This window comes from Myotis daubentonii, chromosome 1 (assembly GCF_963259705.1).
Source record: "Myotis daubentonii chromosome 1, mMyoDau2.1, whole genome shotgun sequence".
NCBI lineage: Eukaryota > Metazoa > Chordata > Mammalia > Chiroptera > Vespertilionidae > Myotis > Myotis daubentonii.
The window spans coordinates 149,677,955-149,702,910 of NC_081840.1; the positions used below are offsets into that span (position 1 = coordinate 149,677,955).

The following is a 24,956-nucleotide window of genomic DNA, read 5'->3' on the forward strand; positions in this document are numbered from 1 at the left end:
CTGCCTGCCTGATGCCCCTAACTGCTTGCCTGCCTGCTGATCGCCCTTAACTGCTTGCTTGCCTGCCTGATCGCCCCTAACCGCCTCTGCCTCGCTTTGTCCAGAAGGATGTCCAGAAGGTAGTTCGGCTGTCTGGTCTAATTAGCACATTACGCTTTTATTATTATAGATGTAGGTACTTTTATAAGAAATGGAGAGCCACAGAGAATAGTTATATATTTTAGATACTAGATAGACTATCTTCCACTATAAATCAATAAATTTTCACAGTGTTTACTTACAGTATTTTTATACAATGTAATAAAATGGCATTAAAATCATATTTGCTTATGCTCATTAAAATCATATTTCCAATTTTTTTATGATGAACATAAACAATTTATATAAATCCCATTCTGCCTAATAGAACCTGAGTAACCACCAGTCAGGTGGTGAGCCCATGAGAGTACAGTTCACTCATGAGGTCCTTCCTCCTGAGTCGGCTGTGGCACTCCGCTTTCCAACTCCTGGTACCTCTCCGCAGAAAGGATCTTTCACTGTAATCTAAGCCAGGATGGATGCAGTAAATGTCTCTCCTGCTAGCGTGTTGCACAGGAGTGACTATCACCCACAAAAATACAAAAATAACTCTTTCAACAGTCTCCCTGCTTTGAAGAAATGAACCAACTCCAAATGAGACAACTGCAATCACTATGAAGAGAATGTCTGCCAAGAAATACATTGTTAAAGGTGAGAATTCCAGCACTTCAAAGATCGAACTGATAGCTGCCGGAATCCACCAGTGGTTGAAACCTTGCCTTGTTGTCAGGCAGTCACCGCTCTCCTTTTGATCTGACTTGCACTGTCATTTTCAGTTTAAGTGCCTGGAGTGTGTTAAGATCCTCATCTGAGAAGTCTGGCATCCAGCATGTGATAATGCATGAGGGCTGGTGCTGCCTGGAGGAGGAATTCAGGTGGTTCAAGGTGGGGAGGAAGTTCTGACCAGGGCAGCAGAGCAGGCAGACAGAAGTAGATGGGAGAGATAGAAACTGTGCAAGGTGGCTGGAACCCGTGAGGAAGGACACAGAACCCAGTACCTTGCTGACAGGACTGGCAGGAAGAACAAACCTCAGCCAGCCTCCTGGATCCAGGAAAGGACTGTTTCCCAGTCACTTATTCCTAATCCCACTCCACAAGGTGAGAAACCCAAATACACAGGACATCTGGGCAGAAGGGATCCTGGCCAATAGCCACCTCCTCAGGACACTCTGATGGTCAAACTGAGCAGTTTACCATAGTAAAGGCTTCTGATTTGGTTCCAGAAAAGAGGTGAAGCAGTCTGTCTAGCCCTAGGTGATTGCAAACCAGGACAATGATGAGCTGGAAAAAGACAATTATTAAAGACAGAAAAAGATTTTGGAAGAAACCAGGGGTTTGAATTCTATCTGCCATTTTCCTGTTCAATGGTCTTCCTAATACCGTTATTTACCTGCCTACATAAGAAAAGTCTCCACTTAGAAAAGATCTACACAGAATGTTTGTTATAAAATAAATGTACTATTTTTCAAAGACTAACTCTTATAGATTTTAGAGAGCTCAATACATTACTAATCAAATTCTTAGTTGTTTTATTTTTTCTTTAAAACATGAAGCCCAGCCCGAACCAGTTTGGCTCAGTGGATAGAGCATTGGCCTGCGGACTGAAGGGTCCCAGGTTCGATTCTGGTCAAGGGCAAGTTCCTTCGTTGCAGGCACATCCCCAGTGTAGGGAGCGTGCAGGAGGCAGCTGATTGATGTTTCTCTCTCATTGATGATTGATGTTTCTAACTATTCTTCTCCCCTCCTCTCTGTTAAAAAAAAAAATCAATAAAATATATTTAAAAAACAACAACAACAAAAAGCATGAAGCCCAAGAGAACAAATTGTGCTGTTGCTGGAAAGTAGCAATCAGAATGGAACTGTTTCTTCTTTTCTGCATTACACTTTATACACTGCCAAAATAACCTTGAAATCCATGCAACTCAAGTTCATAAAACATTCTCATTGCCTGCACTGCCAAACTTGAACATATAGGCGGCAAAAGTTAAACTCTTACATGTTTTGGATTCTTTGCTTATGTATTGATCTAGTGTTTTTTTTTCTGGTTCCCTATAAATATTCAATCATGCTAGTAATTTTCATATTATTGTATGTTACTACAAGTTCATCTGGCAAAAGGGAGTCTCAAACTCATTATCATCCATCAACAGCCAATCTCTAAAACAGATTATTTCTCATTAAGAAAGGTAAATTTTTTTTAAAAAATCCTCCACTATAAAGATAAAATGTTTTAAAATTTTTAAAGCAGAATACTTAAACCATGGGTCCTCAAACTTTTTAAACAGGGGGCCAGTTCACTGTCCCTAAGACCGTTGGAAGGCCGGACTATAGTTTAAAAAAAAAAACTATGAACAAATTCCTATGCACACTGCACATATCTTATTTTGAAGTAAAAAAACAAAACGGGAACAAATACAATATTTGTTTTTGCATGTGGCCCGCGGGCCATAGTTTGAGGACCCCTGACTTAAACCATTACTCTTGACATGATTTAAGTGAATTTTGGATGTTCATTCATTATATGACCCTTTCATTCTATACTTTAATCTTACTTGATAATATATATTGATATTTTAAAAATATAACTTAAAATTAAACTTTAAAATTCTTAATTGAATTTCTATACCTTTTAGTTGCATAAGTTCTACATTACAAGAGATATTTTTTGGCTTTTTAATACCATTATTATATTAATAAGTTGCCAGTAAGATCAGGACTTGGGTGTGACCAGTAGGATGGGTGCTTGGGCGTGTCAGAAAATTTCTATGCAGATATTCACCAAAGTTTTTTACTATTTAGAACCATAATAATGAGATTTAGTATGCTCACCCACTCATAAGGAAGTCTAGAAGACAACCTAGAGTCATAATTAAGAGGAGGGACTTTGGAATGAGATATCCTGGATTTAGTACCTGTCTGCCACCTACTAGCTGATTAATATTTGACAAATTATTTCATCTCTTGGTTTCTCAGTTTCCTCATCAGTAAAAAGGAGATAAGAGCTGTTGCCTATGAGTGTGGTGAAGATCAGCTTAGCGGACTGTGCAGGACACACTTAGTAACCAGCCAATGAATATTAACCTTATTTGCGAAGTTGTAGTAGTCAACAGTAAGAAGTCATTACCTGAAACTATAAACATCTTTAAATTCTAAACTATATAGAAATCCTGGCAGTAAAGGGAGGTTTATCTAAAAAGGAATAACATTAAAATAGTATTCAAATGAAAAGGACTGAATTCTAAACAGTTGACTCCTATTGATTTGGTTCTTGGCACTCCCACATCCCTCCAAACTATTTTTAATGGCTCACACTACAGTAAGAACCCATTTTCTTTAGTGATTACTGAAATGTCACACATATGCCAGCCTTGTCCTCACTACGGACCCTTCTCTTTGCAGGTCATGAGCTGAAGACACCATCAAAGAGGAACCTGCTGAGGAAGAAACTCAGCCATCATATTGGATTCTCATCCCTGAGTTTGTACAGCTGCAATTGTCACACTACTATGGTTATAAACCTTTACCTGCCCAACCTCACCTCTCTACCACCCAGAGTCAGGATCTCCCTTTAGAAAAGAGTAAAGGACACCCTCAAGCAGAGAAAGAGAACTTATTCAGTGAAAATACAAGACAGCGCCATGGTTGGCCTTCCCGATACCAGCTTCTCAAATGCTGCATATGTTTGAGCAGATGAAACACCTGGAGACTTTGATTTATTCGGTCTGGGGTGGGGCCTGAGAAGCTGCGTGTCTACAAGCTCCCCGGATGCTGCTGTCACACTTCGATCACACTTACAAGTAGAGAGAAGTAAGACAAGTAGGTCACGATAGTGTGTGTGTATTTGATGGTTCAAAATATTTCAGAAAAATCTTAGATGAAGAGGAAAGCACCTTACTGCACTGTCCCAGAAACCTTATTTCAAAATTAACATTTGGTTCTTTCAAAATTTCCTTTTCCAAATGGGCAAAGTCAATTTTTGTCTCTCAAAGTGGGTATGTCAAACCTATATGACCTCTCCATGAGTAAAGATACTGGTCTATTAGAGAGCAGGAAATAGCACAGGAGTTGATGAATTACTCCTCTGATGTACCCTTGGTCACTTTTTAATGTCATGAGCAGCCTGTGTTAGCTTGTAAGTAAGTAGCCAGAACATTGGCAGCAATGAGAAATACTTATGAACAGAATATATATTGGGAACGTTTCTTGGTGTCATGGATAAGACCTTCAAGTTTAATAATAAACTATAATAAAGTAAAATTATGGAAAGTATACCATTCTGTAGAAAGGAGGTGGCACGCGTCACTTCTGAGACCTTACATATTACTTAATCGCTTTTACCATTGAAACAATGACAGCATTGACTAATTTCTCTCTTGAATGTTTTAAACCTTAATAGATAATGGGTTAAATTAATAGATAGTTATTAAACAGCGGGGTAAATCTTAAGTGCTAGTGGAACAGGATGAGAAAAATCCTCTAAGTGTGACAATTTTTAAGAAATTGGTTCTTTGGTATTAAATCCACAAGGGGGACCTGGCCAGGTAGCACAGTTGGTTAGAGCATCATCTCAATACACCAAAGTTGTGGGTTCGATTCCTGGTCAGGTCACATACAAGAATCAACCAATGAATGCATAAATAAGCGGAGGTTTTTCTCACTCTTTCTCTCTTGCTCTCTCAAATAAAGAATTTTAAAAAATTAAATACACAAGGTGGTCAGGTAAAAAGTGCCAAGTAAAGAAAATAAAGTGTAATAAATGCTCCTTTATAAACTGGGGAAGAATCACATAAATCTAATTTTTAAAATAGTTTTCTTTTTGATATTTTAAAAATTAAAACATTAACCATTATGCTCCATGTAAATGAGGAAGAGAAAATTACTATAATCTTAGAATTTCAAGTGTGGTCTTATAGACTTAAACAAAGCTATCAGATCTGTTTCAAATGGGATCCACTGAACTTTCCAGCACGCCATTCCTAAAATAACGCTGGAGAGAGAATAATGGGTGGTTTCTTACTTTGTAGTTTCTTAATGCAAAGTAAGCAGCTTTGCAAGGCTGATCTGTCTCCACTGACTTAACAGCATTCTTTGCCTCATTTGAGATGAAACAGAAATAATTTTTTCACCAACCACAATTTTATACCAAGGCACTGACTATGTCCATACCAATTCCTCTTTTATTCAGAAAAGTTAAGAAACATACAATGTACCAGGCCTTGTGTCATCGATATGAATTTATTACTCTAACGTTTAACATCTGATTTGCCTCCCTCTGGTTATTTTTTAAGCTATCTGTCATCACACCCAAACTCCGTCTGAATTTCTCATCAGCTGCCAACTTCTGCCTCACCTGTCACGCTGTGTGGGGAAGATGGTTGTCCTGCGTGCAAATCAAGCAACAGCTTGGTGGCCGAGATAGAGAACCACATGCCAGGTCGTCCTTCAACTACAAAATCCCTCTCTCATGTGTAATTACCTGGGAGGAGAAAGGCTATTCTGGCTGCTGTGAAGCTAAAACTGTGGTAGAAGCAGAAAAGATAAGAGCTTTCCAGAGAGTTCCTAGGACTACCCCACCCCCACCCCTGAGGATATGTTTATTGATTTTAGAGAGGGAAGGGAGGAAAGGAGGGAGAGAGGGAGAGAGGGAGAGAGGGAGAGAGGGAGAGAGGGAGAGAAGGAGAGAGGGAGAGAGAGAGAGAGGGAGAGAGGGAGAGAGGGAGAGAGAGATCGGTTGCCTACAGTACACACCACAACTGGGGGTTGAACCCTCACCCTTTCGGTGTAGAGGACGATGCTCCAACTAACTGAGCCACCCGGCCAGGGCAACCCTCCAATTTGTCAGTTACTGATTCTGTGACTGAGCCCCAGCTTTCTCATCTGTGCAACAAAGATAACACCTACTTGCAGCATTATTCTCAGAAGTAAATGAGTAACATGTATTAAACACTTGATAGGCACTTAATACACATACCTTATTAACCCCAATAAATTTTAAGCAAAGGCTGGGCATAACTGATAACATTTTTTAAAATCCCATTAAACTATAATTGAAGTACGGATTGACCATGTGCACACAGACAAAAACTTTTCCTCCTTAAGTTTTCAGATAACAATTATAATTGCTTGTTTAGAATTAAATCATGATCCTAATATATTTGTTAATGACTCTGAGGTTTTAGAAATCCTCCTATATTAAGTCACAGTATTTATTAGTATGTTAATAGTACTTAAAAATATTATCTAAAAATGTAGATACTGAAACTGATCAGCCCTGGGGACTCAGTGTAGGAAATATTACTAATCTATAGCAAAATTTTGTTTATAATAGAAAAACAAACAAAAAACAACTCTAAAATTTACCACAAATATTTAAATGCATTCTATTACAAAAATCAAAGTTTAAAAATTAGTACCATTAAGATCAGGATTTAACTATGCTACTGATGTTTTTTAGGATATTTCTTTGTACTAACACAATGTTATTCTTTCCTGACAGAGAGATCCAAATTGACCTGGTTCATAACCTCATATCTAGACCCAGAGGTAGCTCAGTATGCCATGACAGAATGGCTACATATTCCAGGTATATTTAAAATGATCAGAATTCACTTAGGCAGACAAATAGCTCCTCCCATCACCCACCCGGTTTTAGTATCTTCCTAAACTGTTACAGGTTCTCATTACTTCATTTTCTGGGCAAGTTTTTACACCTCTTGATCCCCACCTCCAGCAATTGTAAAGCTTCCCAGGTGATTACAACATGGAAAGTGCAAGCCAGGTTAAGATGCACTATCCTAAATAATGACAATTGCGACAATGCCGAGTGAGAATAATAAAACACAGAGGCACCAAAAAGACAGTGAACAATCATTCTCTTAGAAATAGTGTCTTAGTAGCCATACCTCCAAATATGCCTGTTTCCTTTCTTCAAGAGACAGAGAAAAGGGTAGGAAAAGAAGAGGAAGACAAAACAAAACAAAACCAGAACCTACTGGAAAAATAAGATTCCATCAGAGCCACTTTGAAAATGCAAGAGACTGGTAGCTGTTACTGAACCTGCCGAGATTGGTAAAATCTAAATATTTAGAAAGTTAAAATGGTTTCTGGCGAGGGAGGCAGTCAGGAGAGAGGATTAGGTAGCAAGTGCCCTGGATTAGGATGTAATGCTCCCTGAAGAGGGAATAGGATATAATGCTGCCGCAGAGGGAAGAGAGAACGGCAAGAGCTTTCCAAGATGCTACCAGGCCTGCCCTGCTCCTGTGAAATCGTCCTTATGTACAGGCACACACACAGAGGGCTCTGCGGGTGATGAAAGCCACATTTCTCTTTCAGGAAAGAAGCGGGAGGAGGACTGAGTTAGTTTCTTTAAGCGATGGTTTTGTATTTCCAAATAAATAAACATTTGATTAACGAATACCTGCCTTGGAACAAAATATATCATAAAACTAAAAACAGCATTCACACCAAAAGCACAAACTTATTCCTTAAGAAAAATCCCATCGCTGGATGTTTGTGGCTAAAGATGACCATAGCAAAACTGGTAGAAGATGCCCTTTCCTCAGTCACCTAATTGATTTGGAACAACCTGTGCAAATGGGCTAATCATCATTTGGACCAGCGTGTGGGGGGGGGGGGGGGGAGGGGCTAGGGGGGCGGTATTTTTGTGGCAGATTTGGAGAGGAGGATGGCCCCAAAGTGAAAGGCAGGGCAGGGCCCAGCTGGCATGGTTGAGTGTCAACCTATGAACCAGGAGGTTACGGTTCGATTCCCAGTCAGGGCACGTGCCCAGGTTGCGGGCTGGATCCCCTGGTGGAGAGCGTGTAGGAAGCAGCCTCATCATTGATGTTTCAATCTCTCTCTCCCTATCCCTTCTGCTCTGAAATCAATAAAAAGTTTATTTATTTAATAAAGAAAGAAAGGGCAGGGCCTCTTTAGTCTCCTTGTAGCAGAGCCAAAGCCCAGGAGAAGATACAGGTGGGTACAAGAAGGCTCAAACATTTTATTTACCTCTAGTGTCAAATAGCCATCAACTTCACTTGTTCCTCCACAAGTTATGGCAAACTGAAGCATACTGGGAAAATAGTTTGGTATATGCAATGTCAAGCAAAGTATCTGGTTCTTCTACTTTGAGTAGGTCAGAAACCAAATAATATTACACCATATTTGGGGGTGGGAGGAGGTTTGGTGACTGAATAATATATAAAACTAGAGGCCCAGTGCATGATTGGGGCCGGGGATAAACCACAGGAGGGCTACAGGGTGTGTCGGCCTGTCTCGCCCAGTCCCCATTGGCTGGACCCCAGCAGCAAGCTAACCTACTGGTCAGAGCATCTACCCCCTGGTGGTCAGTGAGCATCATAGCGACTGTTCAAACAGTCAAACAAACACTTAGCATATGAGGCTTTTATTATATAGGACGAGAGGCCCGGTGCATGGATTCATGCACTGGTGGAGTCCCTCAGCCTGGCCTGCGCCCTTTCCCAATCCAGGACCCATCGGGGTATGTCAAAGAGCTGGTTTCAGCCCGATCCCCGCAGGCCAGGCCGAGGAACCCCACTGGTGCACAAATCTGTGCACTGGGCCTCTAGTATGCATATAAGATCATTGGTTAATCTCTTCTTGCCCTCCCCGCTGAGATGCATCAGTCTGTTCAATGTTTCCAGTTGAGCATCTGCCCCCTGGTCAGTGCATGTCATAGCTACTGGTCAAACGGTCGCTGAGGCTATTATATATCCTACTATAGGCCTGATGCATGAAATCTGTTCAAGAGTAGGCCTTCCTTCCCCCAGCTGCTGGCATTGGCTTCCCTCCGGAACCCGGGACCCTGGCTTTCCTCGCAGTCCCAGCTTCTTCCAGAAAAATGTCCGGTCTAATTAGCATATTATGCTTTTATTATTATGGATAGGATATTTCTTAAAGTGCCTTTCATCACGCTGTCTTACTCTTCTTTCTCTATTCTTTTCTTTAAGAAGAAAACCAAAAGTAATTCAATGAACATTTACTGAGTGCCAACTTCCTCAATGAATTATATATTTGCTAAGGTGAATATTAAAAATATCCTGAGGGAGTTATACTTGTTGAATGAGCCTAAATGACACATCATTTTTTTTGTTATATTGTTAAGTGAATTTTTTAAAAGGAAAGGAAGTAGCAAATATGTATTGATGAAAGTAAGAAGTATAAATCAATGAACTATAAATCAATGCTTAATCTTTTGACATCTAGCACTACCAGGTTTGGCTCAGTGGATAGAGAGAGCCTGGGCCTGAGGACTAAAATGTCCTGGGTTCAATTCCAGTCAAGGGCACATGCTTGGGTTGCAGGCTCGATCCCCAGTGGGGAGCATGCAGGAGTCAATCAGTGGTTCTCTCTCATCATTGATGGTCCTGACTCTCTCTGCCTCTCCCTTCCTCTCTGAAATCAATTTTTTAAAACATCTATAAAAAATAAGAAAAATAAAAGCATGTGCAATTTAAAAAAAAATTGACATCTAATTGCAAATCCTTTTCTAAGAACGGGGAAGATTAAACAAATACATTTTAAAAGTAAATACTAAGTCACTTTATGTATAAATGCAAAGGTAAAACAAAGTTAATGGTTGTTATACACTGAAACTAAGTTTGCCAAGTCAGTTATTTATGTTGTAATATATAACGATTTCTATGAAAACCATTACATTATTTTATTGCACTTATTTATAATTCAGTGCACTTACTTATGTATTTCATTACTTACAAAATCCAAATCATAGTATAAAGTCTTCTCTTCATTTATAGAAGAATACATCATCCCATGTCAGTAAAATTCATGCAACTCCATAGAAATAGATGTAGTTTGTATGATGGTCCATAATTTAATTAACCCCATTTTGAATATCACAGAAATTTAAACCAAACATGGTGTAATTGTATGGTGCTGCCCCTGAGATCAGCCTATCCACTTCCTCTAATCATAGTAAACAGACCATGATTAGAGGAACACAGCTGAGAAGGAAAACTGCCACTCTCAACATTTTTCTGTATCCCAGGGGCACTATCCATCCAGAACCAGGACAAATGTGACAACCATTCTCCAATTAGTAACCAAGAAGTTAAATATACATTATGTTAAGCAAATAGTCATGACAAAAATCTTAGCCTCCCTTGTCATACTAAACTCACTTTGCACTGTTGCTTTATTTCAGCGGTTTTCAACCTTTTTCATATCATGGCACACATAAACTAATTACTAAAATTCTGCGGCACACCAAAAACTATATTTTTTGCTAATCTAACACAAAAAATAGGTATGTTTGATTGGTTTACAACTAAATAATAATAGTAATTATCGATGCTTTTTGTTCCAAAATGACTTTTTAAAAAAATCAGGTGCCACACTTGTATATAAGGATTTCTGGGATCAAGAATTAACCAATCAGGCACAACCTTATTATGTGACCAATAAGATGCAACTCTATTATATGACCTATCTATACTAATAAAAGGGTACTATGCTAATTAGACCGGGTTGACCGGATATCTTCTGGACATCCAACTTTCCGGACAGTTAGGGGGTGACCAGACCAGCAGGGGACCAGTTATGGGGCAATCAGGCCGGCAAGCAGGGGCAGTTAAAGGCAATCAGGCAGTCAGGGGGGCAGTTGGGGACGACCAGGCTGGCAGGGGACCAGTTAGGGGTTGACCAGGCCAGCAGGCAGAGGCAATCAGGGGCGATCAGGCAGGCAGGCGAGCAGTTAGGAGCCAGCAGCCCCAGATTACGAGAGGGATGTCTGACTGCTGGTTTAGGCCGAATCCCACAGAAATCGGGCCTAAACTAGCAGTCAGACATCCTCCGAAGGGTCCCGGATTGGAGAGGGTGCAGGCCAGGCTGAGAGCCCCTCCCCCTCAACCGAATTTCATGCACCTGGCCTCTAGTATATTTATGATTCAAGACAGGGCATTCACACCAGATGGCTATTGTTGTGTTGGCTGTTGTCTAAGGAAAAAGGGGTAAGAGTCAGGTATTGCATGGTTTAAAAATTCTTGTGGCACACTGATTAAAAATCACTGCTTTGTTTTATTATGCTAATCACGTCTAGTCTTAGCTTTGTGATTTGCAGTATTTTCTTTCCTTTATTGGTAAAACTGAAACAACAATGTATGTGACAGAATGATGTCCATTATTACTGGAATAATGGACACTTTATTTAAATATTCTTTTCCTCTCTTCATTTAGTCAGCAAACCTCTATGGGGTGCCTACTATGTGCCAAGATACCAGCATACCCAGAGGAACAAGACAGAGAGAATCTTTTACTGTAAAGTTATTTGCTTAAGCATAATTAAGTAAAATAAATGTTTGTCAATTTAAATTTCCCTATAAAAATACATACACATGATTAAAAAAGAGGTCTAGTAATATAGGAAGAGCATAAGACAAAGGCTAAATCTCCTTCCTTTTCCCACTGACTCCCAATTTCACTCCTCAGATTTTTATGCATATTTGTGTATATTGATATATGCATATATACATTTTTAAAATCATTTTTGCAATACTCTTGTGCTTCTTGATGTTTTTCACTTATGACAATTTATCTTTGAAATCTTTTCACATCAGCACAAGATTCTACCTCAGTCTTTTTAACAGTTAATAGACAATGCAAAGTTATCCTCAAAACTACTCCAAGAAGTATAGGAATTTATACTTCCACCAACATTATTTTCCCACATTCTCTAGCACTGAGATGGCTCAGAAATTTTAATGTCTCAATAAAAAAGATTAAAGTGGTAACCATTGCTGTTTTCTTTCATTTCGTCAGTTATGAGTACATTTAGGCATTTTTCCCAGATGTTTCCTGAAAGAAGTGGCTAAGAAAAATGTCCTTTGTTTTAAATTTTCTGTTTATGCCCTTTATCTACCTTATGGAATTATTTATCTTTTTCTTATTGATTTGCAAGACCTCTATTAACATTGGTGAAATTGGTACCTAAAGGAAAACAAGTAAGATTTAAAGTCTTTTTTTTAACAGCACATAAGGGTTTGTTTACTACTTATTATACACACATACACACACGCGCGCGCCCACACACACATGCACGCACATGTGCACATGCATGCACGTGCAAACATTACTGGATACCTTGATTTTCATCACTTTTATATATGTGTGCATAAAATGCTTAAGATGTGGTATTAAGTGAAGAAATTAATATACAGAACATTATGAATTGTATACTACCATCTGTTTAAAATTATTAGTATATATAGGTATATATAGATAGCTAGATATAATTGATCCTCATTTTTCATAGTTGCTATATTTGCAAATTCTTTCACTCACCAAAGTTTACTTCTAACCTCAAAATCAATACTCAACGAACTTTCAGGTCACTTATGGCCACGAACGGAGTGGCAAAAGATTTGAGTCGCGTGATGTGTCTACCTACCCAGCTGCAATCAAACAAGGCAATGGTCTCTCTGCCTCTTATTGGCACTCATACTGCAAGAGATATCCTTTCGAGGTCTTATTTAATGCCACGTCTATTGCATTTTTGTGCTTCTTTTGTTAGCAATTTTGCTGTTTAACATGACCCCAATCCCTGGCCATGTGGCTCAGTTGGGTGGAGGATCCTTCCATACACCAAAAGGTTGTAGGTTCAATTCCCAGTCAGAGAACACACCTAGGTTATAGGTTTGATTCTGGGTTGGGGTGCCTATGGGAGGCAACCAACTGATGGATGTTTCTTGCTCACATGATGTTTTTTTCTCTCTCTAAAAATCCATAAACACATATCCTCAGGTAAGGATTAAAATAAATTAATTAATTAAATGACCCAGAGTGCTGAAATGCTGCCTAGTGTTCCTAAGCAAAGGCTGTGAGGTGCCTTATGCAGAAACTTCATGGGTTAAGATAAACTTCATTTAGGCATGAGTTAGAGTGCCGATGCCTGTGAGTTCAGTGTTAATGAATGAACAACATACAATTGACCCTTCACCGTGAGGAGTTAGTGGCGTCAACCTTCTGAAGACTGTGTAATGTAACTACAGTTGGCCCTCTGGATTCACAGATTCCCAGTCCCGGGAAGTGGACCCTTAAACAACCTGAGTTCAAGCTGCACGAGTCAATTGAAATGCAGGTAATTGACAAAAATCCATGTGTAAATGGAGCTATGCAGTTCAAATTTGTATTGTTCAAGGGTCAACTGTATATTAGATAAGGTGTCTTTAAACAGATACTGATACACACATAAAACAAAGTTATGTATTGATCAGCTGTCAAAAATACTGTGACCAGAGGCTCACAGGACCCTAATACTGTATTTCCTGAATGCAATGAATGGTTCAATATTCATTAATTTGGTGTTTGTGGTGACTTTATACAACAGAACTACCACAAACAATGAGAATCAGCTGTACTTGTAATTGCGTTTTATGTGCATAGAACTGCTCTGTAAGGATATGCTGGTTACCCGCAGGGAGGGGTACTGTGGTTGTGGGAGGGGCATATTCCTTCACATTGACTGCCCCCTTCAGTGCACATACCTTTGTGTACATTTTTAATTTTAAAGTATTCTTATTTTTAATTATTTTTAAATAAATAAAATTATAGTTAAGAAGCTACACTAAAAGAAGTGAACAGTAGAATGTTGAATAAATGTTTTTAGAGACTATCCACAGTGGAATTATAAAGGTAATAGACAACTAAATATCAAAGTTCTCCCTTAATTTTAGTCAGACTCTGTAAAGCTTTATGTGGTTAATTCAAGGAGCTGTAATGAACCATTTTGCCGAAAATAGATATTTTGTATGATTTTTCCCACAAATTCTTTTTGCCATTTTTCTTCCTATGTTCTGCTACAAATATTAAACAAAGGAGAATCCTGAAATGCTTCTATCTAGACTCTGAACTAAAGACAAATGGAGTCGCCCGGCCGGTGTGGCTCAGAGGTTGAACAGGAGCACCCTGGTTCAATTCCTGGTCAGGGCACATGCCCAGGTTGTGGGCTCGATCCCCAGTGTGGAGCGTGCAGGAGGCAGCCAATTGATGATTCTCTCTCATCATTGATGTTTCTATCTCTCTATCCCTCTGATATCAATAAAAATATATTTTAAAAAATACAAATGGAGTCATATTTTGGTTAAAGAAACATCTACTGGCAGTTTCTCCACCTCGTTTAACATGATATAATTTCTATTGTTAATCACCTTGGTTCTTTCAACAAAGCAGCTCCTGGAGGGTTGGGGGAGATACAGGCACCTTCACTCAAGACTGGCCAGGCTTCTGTGTTTAGGAGGGTGCATTTGCTTGCTTTCTTTTCTTTTTTTAAAATTTTACTTATTGATTTTGACGAGAGAGAGAGAGAGAGAGAGAGAGAGAGAGAGAGAGAGAGAGAGAGAGGGAGAGATTTGTTGCCCCACTTATTTATGCATTCATTGGTTCATTCTTGCATGTACCCTGCCCGGGGTTTGAACCACAACCTCGGTGCATCAGGATGGTGCTCTAACCAACTGAGCTACCTGGCCAGGGCCGCATTTGCTTTCTTAAGATGAAAACTCCACAACAACGAATGCTTAATCACTGAAATTAATCCCAATGACATAGGAACACAAGCTCAGAATCTGGATTTATAACACCATATTAATAACATATTTTAAGGCACCCAGAGCACAACACATGACATAACAGAGTCTACCCTTTACTGAACTTCTACTATATGTCAAGCACTTGACATACATCATTAAATCAGATCCTCACAACTCTGAAAAGCAGTTACCGTGATATTCATTCAACACAAGGAACCTGAGTCTTCAAGGGGTGAGTAATTTACATAAGGTCACCTTGGTAGTAAGTGGCAGAGCTGAGATTTGAACTAAATGTTCTGTGTTCAAGGCTATGCAGAGAAAAACTAGCTTCCTGTGAACAAGTATGAACCAGATCACTTAGATAAAAATAATATAGCACCATACTGAGAATAAAATGAACCCCAAAGTATCAGATATGACTCAAATATCTGACAAATGTGCAATCAATCTGACAGGTTTTCAAAAATAAAACAAAACAGAAAGCAGAAGCCCTTCTGGTGCAAAACCTCAGTTCCTCTGAGGTAGTGAAAGGAGACAGATATTCCTGGGGAGAGAAACAAGAGGGAAAAGCATGGACTGGAAAACACCTAAGAAATAGGAAGTAGTTCCATCTGCCAGGTAATAAGCTACAGTATATGTAGGAAAAGAGAGAGGTAGCTATGAGTCTGGAATGGTGAGTTGAGGTCACGCTGCCAAATCGCAGCTCTGCCACTTTATACCTCAAGGATCCGGCTGAAAATTTTGAGCCAATGCAATAGGCAGTTTGGGAGCGATGAAGAGTCTCGAGGCAGAGTTGTAACACAATGTTTCTGCATGCTTAATGAGAAGTTAAAAAGTATTGTTGGTTAGGAATGCCTCTGTTATGCTGAAAACAAGGGAAAATAGTAATGGCTGCTCATAGTCATCCCCGTACAAGCTACCTTTTATGGTGGGCTTATAAAGTGCTGGGCATTTTGTAAGCAATTTATACACCCATCTAGTTTAATTCTTACCATAGCCTAATTTGATTACCTCAATCACACGCTTAGAAATGAAGGCCAAATTTAATGCCTGTGCTCAAGTTCACCAAACCGTTTAGTGGCTGAAGAAGATCTAGAATGCAGTGTGTCTGAATCCGCGGGTGCCAGGCTGCTTCTGATGACAGGTTCCAGGTCGGGAAAGTTGAGGTCGGGGCTTAGAAGAGGAAAATTGCATTTATAGCAGGAGTATTATGACCCAGGCACTAGATAAATGCGTTCACATAAGTTAGCCATCTCAAGCATACCAGCAAGATGCCATGAAAATCTGTCGGAAGAAATAAAACAGGATGGAGACAGGATGGAAGGCAGGCAGGTAGGCTGCTCGTTTCTGATGAAAGGGTTTCCAAAAACGAAGGCAGCATGTGATGTTTCTGTGTATTTAATCTCTATAGTGTCCGTCTAAATTGTGGTAACGTATAAACCTGTGAAGCCGGTTTGACCTTTTGCAAAAAGAGAACCGGCTTCTAACTAGTTGGACAAGATTGTTTGCTTGGTATCTGCAAACAGTGAACTCAGATGGCATCGCTCACCAACATCTCAGGTGAAAGTGGATGTGAAACACGAGAACGGGGTTACAGCAATACCAGGGACGCTGTTTTAGTTAAACCAGACGGCATTGTCATTCACTGGCCACAATGTGGGTTGTCAATTTCATAGAGTTCACCCAAAATACTATTTGGGTTTGTGAGAGCAGAGCGCCCTCCCACCATTATGTCCCTACCTCACTGGCATTGTTCCTTCCTGCCTAACCAGAGGGACACCAATTCCTCGGTCTGGCTTCCCTGATGCCAATCTACCCTCATGTCCCAATCTCACTTGCCACAACCCATGTAAACCTCAAGCCCAGCTGTCTCCTCACAGCTACTAATGCTTCTTCTGTCCTGTGTGTCGGTAGGGTGGGTGGGAATGAGCTGGCTTGTCCAGCTCACAGGGGTGTGCGTTAGCCGTTCTCTTTAACCTGCGGCTCGGTGGCTGGCTGGGAAGAGCATGGCTGCTGGTCTCGGGAGCTGGGCATGCTGGAGATCTAATCCCAGTTCAGCCACACACTTGCTGTGGAGCAGCGGTGAGTGAATCACGTGTCTGAGACTCAGTTTCCTCAACTACAAAATAATCCTATGCCTTCCCGTCAGGATTATCAGGAGGCTTACGAAATGAGGTATGTGGAGGTTGCCAGGTAACACCTGCTTTGAAAAAGCAAACATTTACCCACACATTGGAAAGAATCCAAGTCAAATTCCTGGGGACAACCCTGCAGCCTTGGCCTGTACCCTCTGGTCCACCAGGGGAGGTGGGAAGGGGGGTGGCCTTCTCTAAGCAAGAAGACTAATTGGGCTTCTCTATATTCCTAATAAGTTATCAACTGGCCATCCTGTTTTCAATACCCCGCTGCCTCCGCTGTCAGGAACAGAGCCCCAGCACTTGTGGGACAGCTTATCAGCAAAAGACCAGCTCAGAACTGATCTTTGGGGGAAGATACTGCCAACATTATCTATTCCCTGTGAGTTCTAGCATGCTCCTGAAACAGGAATTTAAGGAGTAAAATAGGACAGGTTTTAGGAAATTTTAGAAATTTTGGAAATTAAGGGAACCATGGAGGAAGCACAGGGCTGGAGAGCAACAGAAGGTATATTTCCATAGCTGGAAAGCTGCAACAGGTACATTTCCATAGAATGAGGAAGCTGGGAACAGCAAAAGGTCTATATTTACAAAATAAAGAGAAGGAAGCCCTTCATTCAAAAGAAGAAAAAAGCCCAAAGGGAATAAGAAAACAATAAGAAAGGGGGATGGAAAACCTCACATGTCCCATGTGAGACTCAACCTTTGAGCCCAGGAGTTACTATAGTAACCAGTCTAAGGGAATAGTGACCAATCAGAGGGGCTATCAAGGCACCAGGCTCTGCAAACTTTATAAACATAGGGAAAAGGAACTCAGTGGGACCCTTTCCCCCTCCCCATGTGGGAGTCTGTACTTGTTCTTCAATAAATCTCCACCTTTGCTATACCACTTTCTGTCTGTGGATTCATTCTTCAATTCCGGCGGACAAAGAATCTGGGTTCCAGTCCAAAAATTCCATTTCACTCCCAAGTGAGGTCACTGGGCAGTGGTGTGAGCCAATGAATTTGGCCCCTGGACCCTCCAGTTCTCAGCTATTATATCACTGAATTTCCTCCAAAGGTTACTATATGTCTTCAAGGACCTTGTTTGTTCTTTAGCTTACTGACAGGAAAATCATCTAGCTCTCTTTAAGAATTAGACAGCAGCTTTCTGAAATAGGAATTTTAGGAGAATATAGGCAGGTTTAGGGAATTTTTAGAATTGGGGGTCTATGGGAAAAACACAGGGCTACAGACTGGGAGAAGTTACATTTCCATAAGACAAAAGAGCTGGGAGAAGGTACATTTACATAAGACAAGGAAACTGAGAGTAGCCAAAAGGTCTATATTTACAAAATAAAGAAAGCCCAGAGGGAATAGGAGGACAATGAGGGGGAAGAGCCTCAGGGGTTCCTAAAGTAACCAATTAAAAGGGAATATTGACCAATCAAAGGGAATATCAGGACACAGGGACTTGCAGGCTTTATAAACTGTGGAAACAGGAAGTTGGCAGGACTCATTCCCCTTCCCCAAGTGGGAGTCTGTATTTGTTCTTCAATAAATCTTCACCTTTGCTATACCGTCTTCAGTCCGAGGATTCATCCTTCGGCTCCAGCAGACAAAGAATCTGGGGAACCATCCTGCCCAGGGGAACACCAAGTGTTCCAATCCCAAAATCACATATCATTCTTTTCAGATAACAAGAACTCTTCTAAGTACTTGTGCTTCTACTTTTGCCCAGGCTGACAGGAAGCAATCGAACTGCACAGCCTCCTAATCCCAGCATCCTTTAAGCCACCATGATAAGTACATAGGAAAGCATGCAATATTCCCTTTCTATTCCCTTAAAAGTAAACTCTCGGTTCTCCTGTTCTCAAGGTGCCTGCCTCTAAATGGGGTCTTTTGAAATACTTCGTGACATAGTGATTTTCTTTTCCAAGTTCCTAAAATTCCTATATTCCGGCACTTGAGTATTTGTTCTGCCTTATGGCCTCCTACCTGCATTTTGCATGGGCATTAACCTTCCTGAATGGATTGCAATTCAAATAGATTTGAAGAGATATTTACAGAGAGTCCGTCTACCAATCTTAGGAGTTTGCCTTCTTCTTTGTCTTCTCACCTGTCTCCTGACACATTCTGGCCTTTTAGTTTTCACCACTTGGCTTTGAAAGGGCGAGGGGCTATGCCCTCCATCTTGCCCCGGATCCTCCATTTTTGGGCAGCAGCCATCAGCCATGTGCTCAGTAAGGAGCTTCTTCCCGGAAGCCCAAGCTTCTGCTAGTCACACCTAGGATTTCTTTAAACTAACCAATGATAATCAAGGGAAGTGTGTGCCATAGACACAACCACATCTTGTGTAACAAGACCCCGACTTGCACCTGGCCAATCGGCAGGGCCCACAGTCCACTCTCCTCCCCTTACTCCAACCCCCCCTATAAAACCCCTCTCCCCACAGAGCTCTCTCTCTCTGCCTCCTGCCTCTGCATCGGCGAGTGTGGTGGACGGGGAGCTTGAGCTAGCTTGAATAAAGACTCTTTGCTTTTGCAGCGGACTCGGCGCTCCCTGGTGGATCTTTGGGGGATCTCGAAATCTGGGCATAACATTTGGGGGCTCATCCGGGATCCCCAAGACCCATGAGGGACCCCGATCTGGAGAGTCTGAATGACCACGATAAGTGTCTGTGTGTTGTCTGTTCTGTTCTGTGTGTTGTGTGTTCTGTCCTGTGTGAGCTCGTTTCTGAAATTCTGTAGTGCCCAAAGCGGTCTAGGTGGACACACTACTGAAGGACCACGGGCAGGGAGCGTCGGAAGACGTTCTGATCTCCCTTCAGGAGAAATGCGGAATCCCCCCACAAGGATTTGAGACGAGGTGGGTCGCTCCCGCTGTTTGGTTTTGTTTCCGCGGAGTCGGAAGACTGTTTTTTGGGGCTTTTTGTTTATGATTGATCATTTGAAAGAGATTAGGGGAGGCTATAGAGCTCCCTCAGGAATTGGGAAATTGTTAGGAATTAGATGGATTGTTTAAACTCTGAATGAATGTCTGGTGAAAGTATGTGAGTGTAGAGGGAGGGGGCCTGCCCTCTCCTCTCCTTTGTGTGGCTCCACAACTTCGGTCAGGCGGGCATCTGAGTGAGGATCTGTGAAAACAGGTCACCCCCTCCCTTGTCTGTCATCACCGGGACAAAGTTTGTTTGTGTGGGACTAGCCAATGTACTACAGAGAAGGGGGACTGGATGCAGCTCCAGCCTGGGCTAGTCTACTAAGAAAGTGTAAATACGGGTGTTTGCCTTAGCTGCTCATTACTGGTACTTTGATTTATTCTACTTTCTGTTGATACACTTGGCTGAACATTTGGGCTGGACCCTGAAATAGTCTGCAAAATCTCTTAGCAGCTGCAAGAATTATTTTTTCTCAGAGTCTTTTGCTCACTGTTAAAGGGGAATCAGCCCACTTAGTTAATATAAATTTCTATCAGTTGCTCTTACCTGGGTTGCAAATTCACTGTATTAAATTGAAATTTTGAAGTTCTAGGATAGATTTAAAGGCTAAAATAAAGGCTGGCTAGGTTTCAAGATTGCTTATTAAAAAGCAAGAGGGAAGTCTTTTCAAGTTAACTGTTTGCTTAGCAAATTAACAAAGTAGTAAATTTCAAAGAACTTGTTATTTATGGTTTTCTGATCTCTTTGGTGGACACAAAGGGCTTACAGCTCCGCAGGGAGGAGAGATTTACTGGCCCTAACCCTGCCTGTGACATGTTTTGTTTGACTTGCTGTTTTCAATTATTTATTTGAATCCTCATAGAGGACATAACCTGGTATTTCCCTTCCTCCCTCATCCTGATTCTGAAAGCATCTGTAACTGATTTCAGGTGGCCTCCAGGCTTTCTGTCTGCAAATCTCCCTATGCACATGTTATCTTTCCAGGCCAACTAAAGAGTCATATTTCCCCACAGGTCGGACCCCAGCCTCCAGGAGGAAGGGCTACTATAGGAGCAGTCTGTAGTTTTCTTCAAAACTCCCATTGTTTAAAGGAAGACAAGCAACCGGTCTGGGCTGAGACAAGGGGGGCGGGGGTGTTAGCAGTTATGTTACTAGCTGCAGGCCGCTAGAAAAGCTGAGGAGGAACAAAGCTGAAGTCCGCAGCCGCCCTGGTGATTTAGAACTGTTTGCTAGGCAGACTCAGCCCCTGAGAGCCAGGTCAAAGAAGGGGGGCTGAATGCCTGAACTGCCTGCTGCAGCACTGAAAGAAGAGGCAGCAGCGAGAGAGTGGGGAGAAGAGGGGCTGTTGCTGGCGGTGCAGCTAAGGGCGCTTCAGGCGGTGCTGGTTATGTCGTCACCCCTGGCACCCCGATGGAACCGTGCGGGCCGAGAGAATAAGGACTGCTGGGAGGCGCGGGGTCGGGGGGGACCGCAAGGCCTGGAAGCCCCTGGTGGAGAAGAAGTGGCGCGCACAGATCAATGAGAGCCTGCAGGAGCTGCGGCAGCTGCTGGCGGGCACCAAGGTGCAGACCAAGCTGGAGAGCGCTGAGGTGCTGGAGCTGATGGTGCGGCGCGTGCAGGGAGTGCTGTGGGGAAGGGCTCGCGGGTGCGAGCAGCTGCAGGCGAGCGCTTCACTGCCAGCTACATCCAGTGCATGCATGAGGTGCCACGTGCCAGGCCATCAACGCCACCGTCACCACCCAGCTCCTGAACCACCTGCTTGAGTCCATGCCACTGCGAGAGGGCAGTGGCTTCCGGGATTTGCTGGGGGATGCTCTGGCCGGGCCCCCAGGAGACCCTAGGCAAAGCAGCTGGCTCACCGGAGGGGCTGATATCCCCTTCCAGTGCACTCCCTTGGAAGAGGCCTGATTGCTGCTCTGCCACAAAGAGAACTGGTAGAAAGGCAAGAAAGCAGGGTCCTGTAACTAATAAACAGGGTTAACAAAAGGGCACTCTCCCTGGACCTGGGAGCCATCGGGACTTTGGGATTCTCCAAGGGAGGGGGAGTCTGGCTCAGAGACTGGCCGAGGCCTAGTTGGGTTGGGAGAACCGGAGGCTGCGTATTGAACTTGTAGACTGCAGTTTGCTGGGTAGAGGTCCAGGCCCAGTGGTATAGGGGTTAAGCTACCTGTGTACAGCAAAACAACTTTCTCCTGTGCCAGAATACATTTTAAGGAAATTGGACAGACTGTGTTTATAGCTAGAAAGAAGAACTGGCCGCAGTGCACAGCCCTGACAGTGGCCTGCAGAAAACTGTATAATAGACTCAGATGATGCCTGCATCTTCATGGACATGGCTCCAAAGAGACAAGGACAATTTTGCCTTATATAGGAAGGTCAAGAGTAGACTTTAGTCACCTCCCTAAGATGTTTGTATAGCCCTATCATATGACATGTTTAGTAGCAGAAGATTTAGCTGCCTGAAGCGGCCAGGGTGCCAATATTATGTTTCATTGTATTAATATGTTATATTAACCTTTGATTCTCTTACAGGTTTGAATGTAGCTATAGCTGCCAGCAGTTGCTGTAGACCGGTGATGGTCTACGGTCCTTGGTAGTCTTTAGGAGTAACTGACAAGTGTCCAGATTCCCACACTGAAGGCCATTGTTATGGCTATGTATTAGCTGTCCTGGAAGGAGGCTATGTGGGATGAACCCAAAAAGTAAAGGGTGTCTAGCTGCCAAGAGGGCAGGTGCCCAACCAGGCAAAGAAGAATACCCATCAGGTTTTGGTCTCTATTGAGAGACAGTTGACAGTTGGCAGCCTGTATACTGTCTTGCGGACCTGCGTGACCATGCCCATGTCAGGGGTGGTACAAACCTTGGCTGTAGAAAGCTGGGAAAGGCCTGTTTGGAATAGAAGGTCTGAGGCATGGTTATGCATTTTTAAAGGACATGGAAAGAAGGTTTAAAGGCTAATTTAAAAGTATGAAATTTGGAAAGGTTGGTATGTGATAAGAAGGAGAAGAGAACTATTATAAGGAAATTAATCAAATAGTACAGGCAAGTAATCCAGAGAGAGTAAATAATTTACATTCTTCCTCCCTGAACAGAGGGTAAATAGTTATGCCAAAGCACTTAGGGGGGACTGATAAAAGAAACCCAACAGTTACTGTTTTGTTATAACTCTGAAGAATCCATGAAAAGGAATTGGCAAGGAAAATCAGAAAATCTTAGAGCAGATCAGTATGTTTTTCTCCTTATATAATTCCTCTGAAATTTGGCAATGCTAAATAAGTCATGGCAATACATTTCTTTGCATAAATTCAATAATACCAGTTTCCAATAGTGATTTTATTAATGGAAACTTTGACTGGAGTATCATGTTTTAAAGAAACCTGTCTAGACTCTGAAGACTTGAAGCCAATAAAAGTGCCACAGGAAAAGCCTGGTATCCTGCTTGGGAGCCCTAAAGATGGCTGGCGCTGGAGCGTCAGGCCCATGCCCTATCAATCACTGGCAGTTTGTCAGAGTAGAAGGGGAGCAATAAGGATGCCTCTGCATCCCTGCGGAACCCCCACACACTCTGGGCCACAACGGGTAGGAGGGCTACTGAGATGGGCCTTAAAGCCTAGAGCGTGGGCTCAGGTGGAGTTGCTACAGGTGAGGGAGTCACCTAACTCAGCAGATACTGCAGGCAGGCCTGATGGCAGCTGGATGGCTTGGCTTCCTGGCTCTACGGGGCACATTAAGATTCAATCATGAGATTCCAGCAAAGGTAGTCAGTTACCATTCTTGTTGTGTTTATGCAAAAATCAGGCCAAATTGAATACAGTAGATAAATTAGTCTTGATTTGGCTTTTTGATAGCCATAGAGGAATTTTAAGAAGAAAAATCCTATTTCAATAGAGGGTGTTAAAACTAAAATGGTTTATTTCCACCAGACCATTTGTTATAGTTTGTCTCTGCCAGGTCACAAGCCCCGCTCCTTCTGTGCCCAGGACAGCAGGGAGCCTGAGTGGAAGGTGACCTCTAACCAGACACACCCACTGCAGATCACCCTCAAGAAGACAGTGGACCTCGCTGGACCCCTTGTAATCCTCCTAATGCTGTTGACTTTCGGCCCTTGCATTATTAACAGACTAGTCCAATTTGTCAAGAAGTGTATAGGGGTGGTTCAGTTGACAGTTCTGCGTACCCAGTACAGGCCTCTAGCAGCAGAAGGTGAAGTGGAAATGCAAACCGACCCATGATTGGACCTGTAAGTCTCAAGACAAGGGGGGAATGAAAGGGCGAGGGCTACGCCCTCCATCTTGCCCGGATCCTCCATTTTTGGGCAGCAGCCATTAGCCATGTGCTCAGTAAGGAGCTTCTTCCCGGAAGCCCAAGCCTCTGCTAGCCACACCTAGGATTTCTTTAAACTAACCAATGATAATCAAGGGAAGTGAGAGCCATAGACACAACCACATCCTGTGTAACAAGACCCCGACTTGCGCCTGGCCAATCGGCAGGGCCCACAGTCCACTCTCCTCCCCTTACTCCAACCCCCCCTATAAAACCCCTCTCCCCACAGAGCTCCTCTCTCTGCCTCCTGCCTCTGCATCGGCGAGTGTGGTGGACGGGGAGCTCGAGCTAGCTTGAATAAAGACTCTTTGCTTTTGCAGCAGACTCGGCACTCCCTGGTGGATCTTTGGGGGATCTTGAAATCTGGGCATAACAGCTTCACTCAAGAACAGACGGAACAGCTTGGATGCACATAGCTGCTGAAGACCAAGGGGACTGAGCCTCTCTATTCCCAAAAATATTAGGTGCACTGGGACACACTTTTGGTTCCCTGACTTAATCCCATCTTCAAAAGCTAATCATGATTAAAATTTTGATACACACACAGTTAAATTATGCTAACTGTATATGTTTGTGTGTATGTGTGTTTATATGTTTTACAAATTAGCCATGCTGTCTTATAGGTCAATAATGAGAATGGACAGTATCTCCTACAAGGAACATGGATTAGAGGTACATAGAACTAATTCTTCTAGGTAATGGATTAAAACCTGGGAAGCAAGAGCCCTTATGAATATAATCTGCCAGAAACCAATTCCAGCATGTCAGGGCTGAATCATTTGGAAATGGCTGAGGGCATTCCCCCAAGCCTGAAAAAGAATGCATAAATGATGGCTTGCTGCCCTGCTGGACAGCTGAGGGCATTTCAATCTACATGCCATTGCCTCCTACTGGCCAAACACCTGAATAGCCGTAGGCAGTTTTCCCCAATCTGACAATGGA

General features: G+C 42.3%; 1 protein-coding gene and 1 pseudogene across 3 annotated transcripts in view; one reads left to right on the forward strand and one right to left on the reverse strand.

Annotated features, from left to right (window-relative positions):
- ELOVL6 (ELOVL fatty acid elongase 6) overlaps positions 1-24,956 on the reverse strand; it is a 150,237-nt gene that overhangs the window by 99,738 nt on the left and 25,543 nt on the right. The gene's annotated exons all lie outside the window — the stretch shown is intronic.
- On the forward strand, positions 21,079-21,540 carry LOC132226961 (transcription cofactor HES-6-like; annotated as a pseudogene).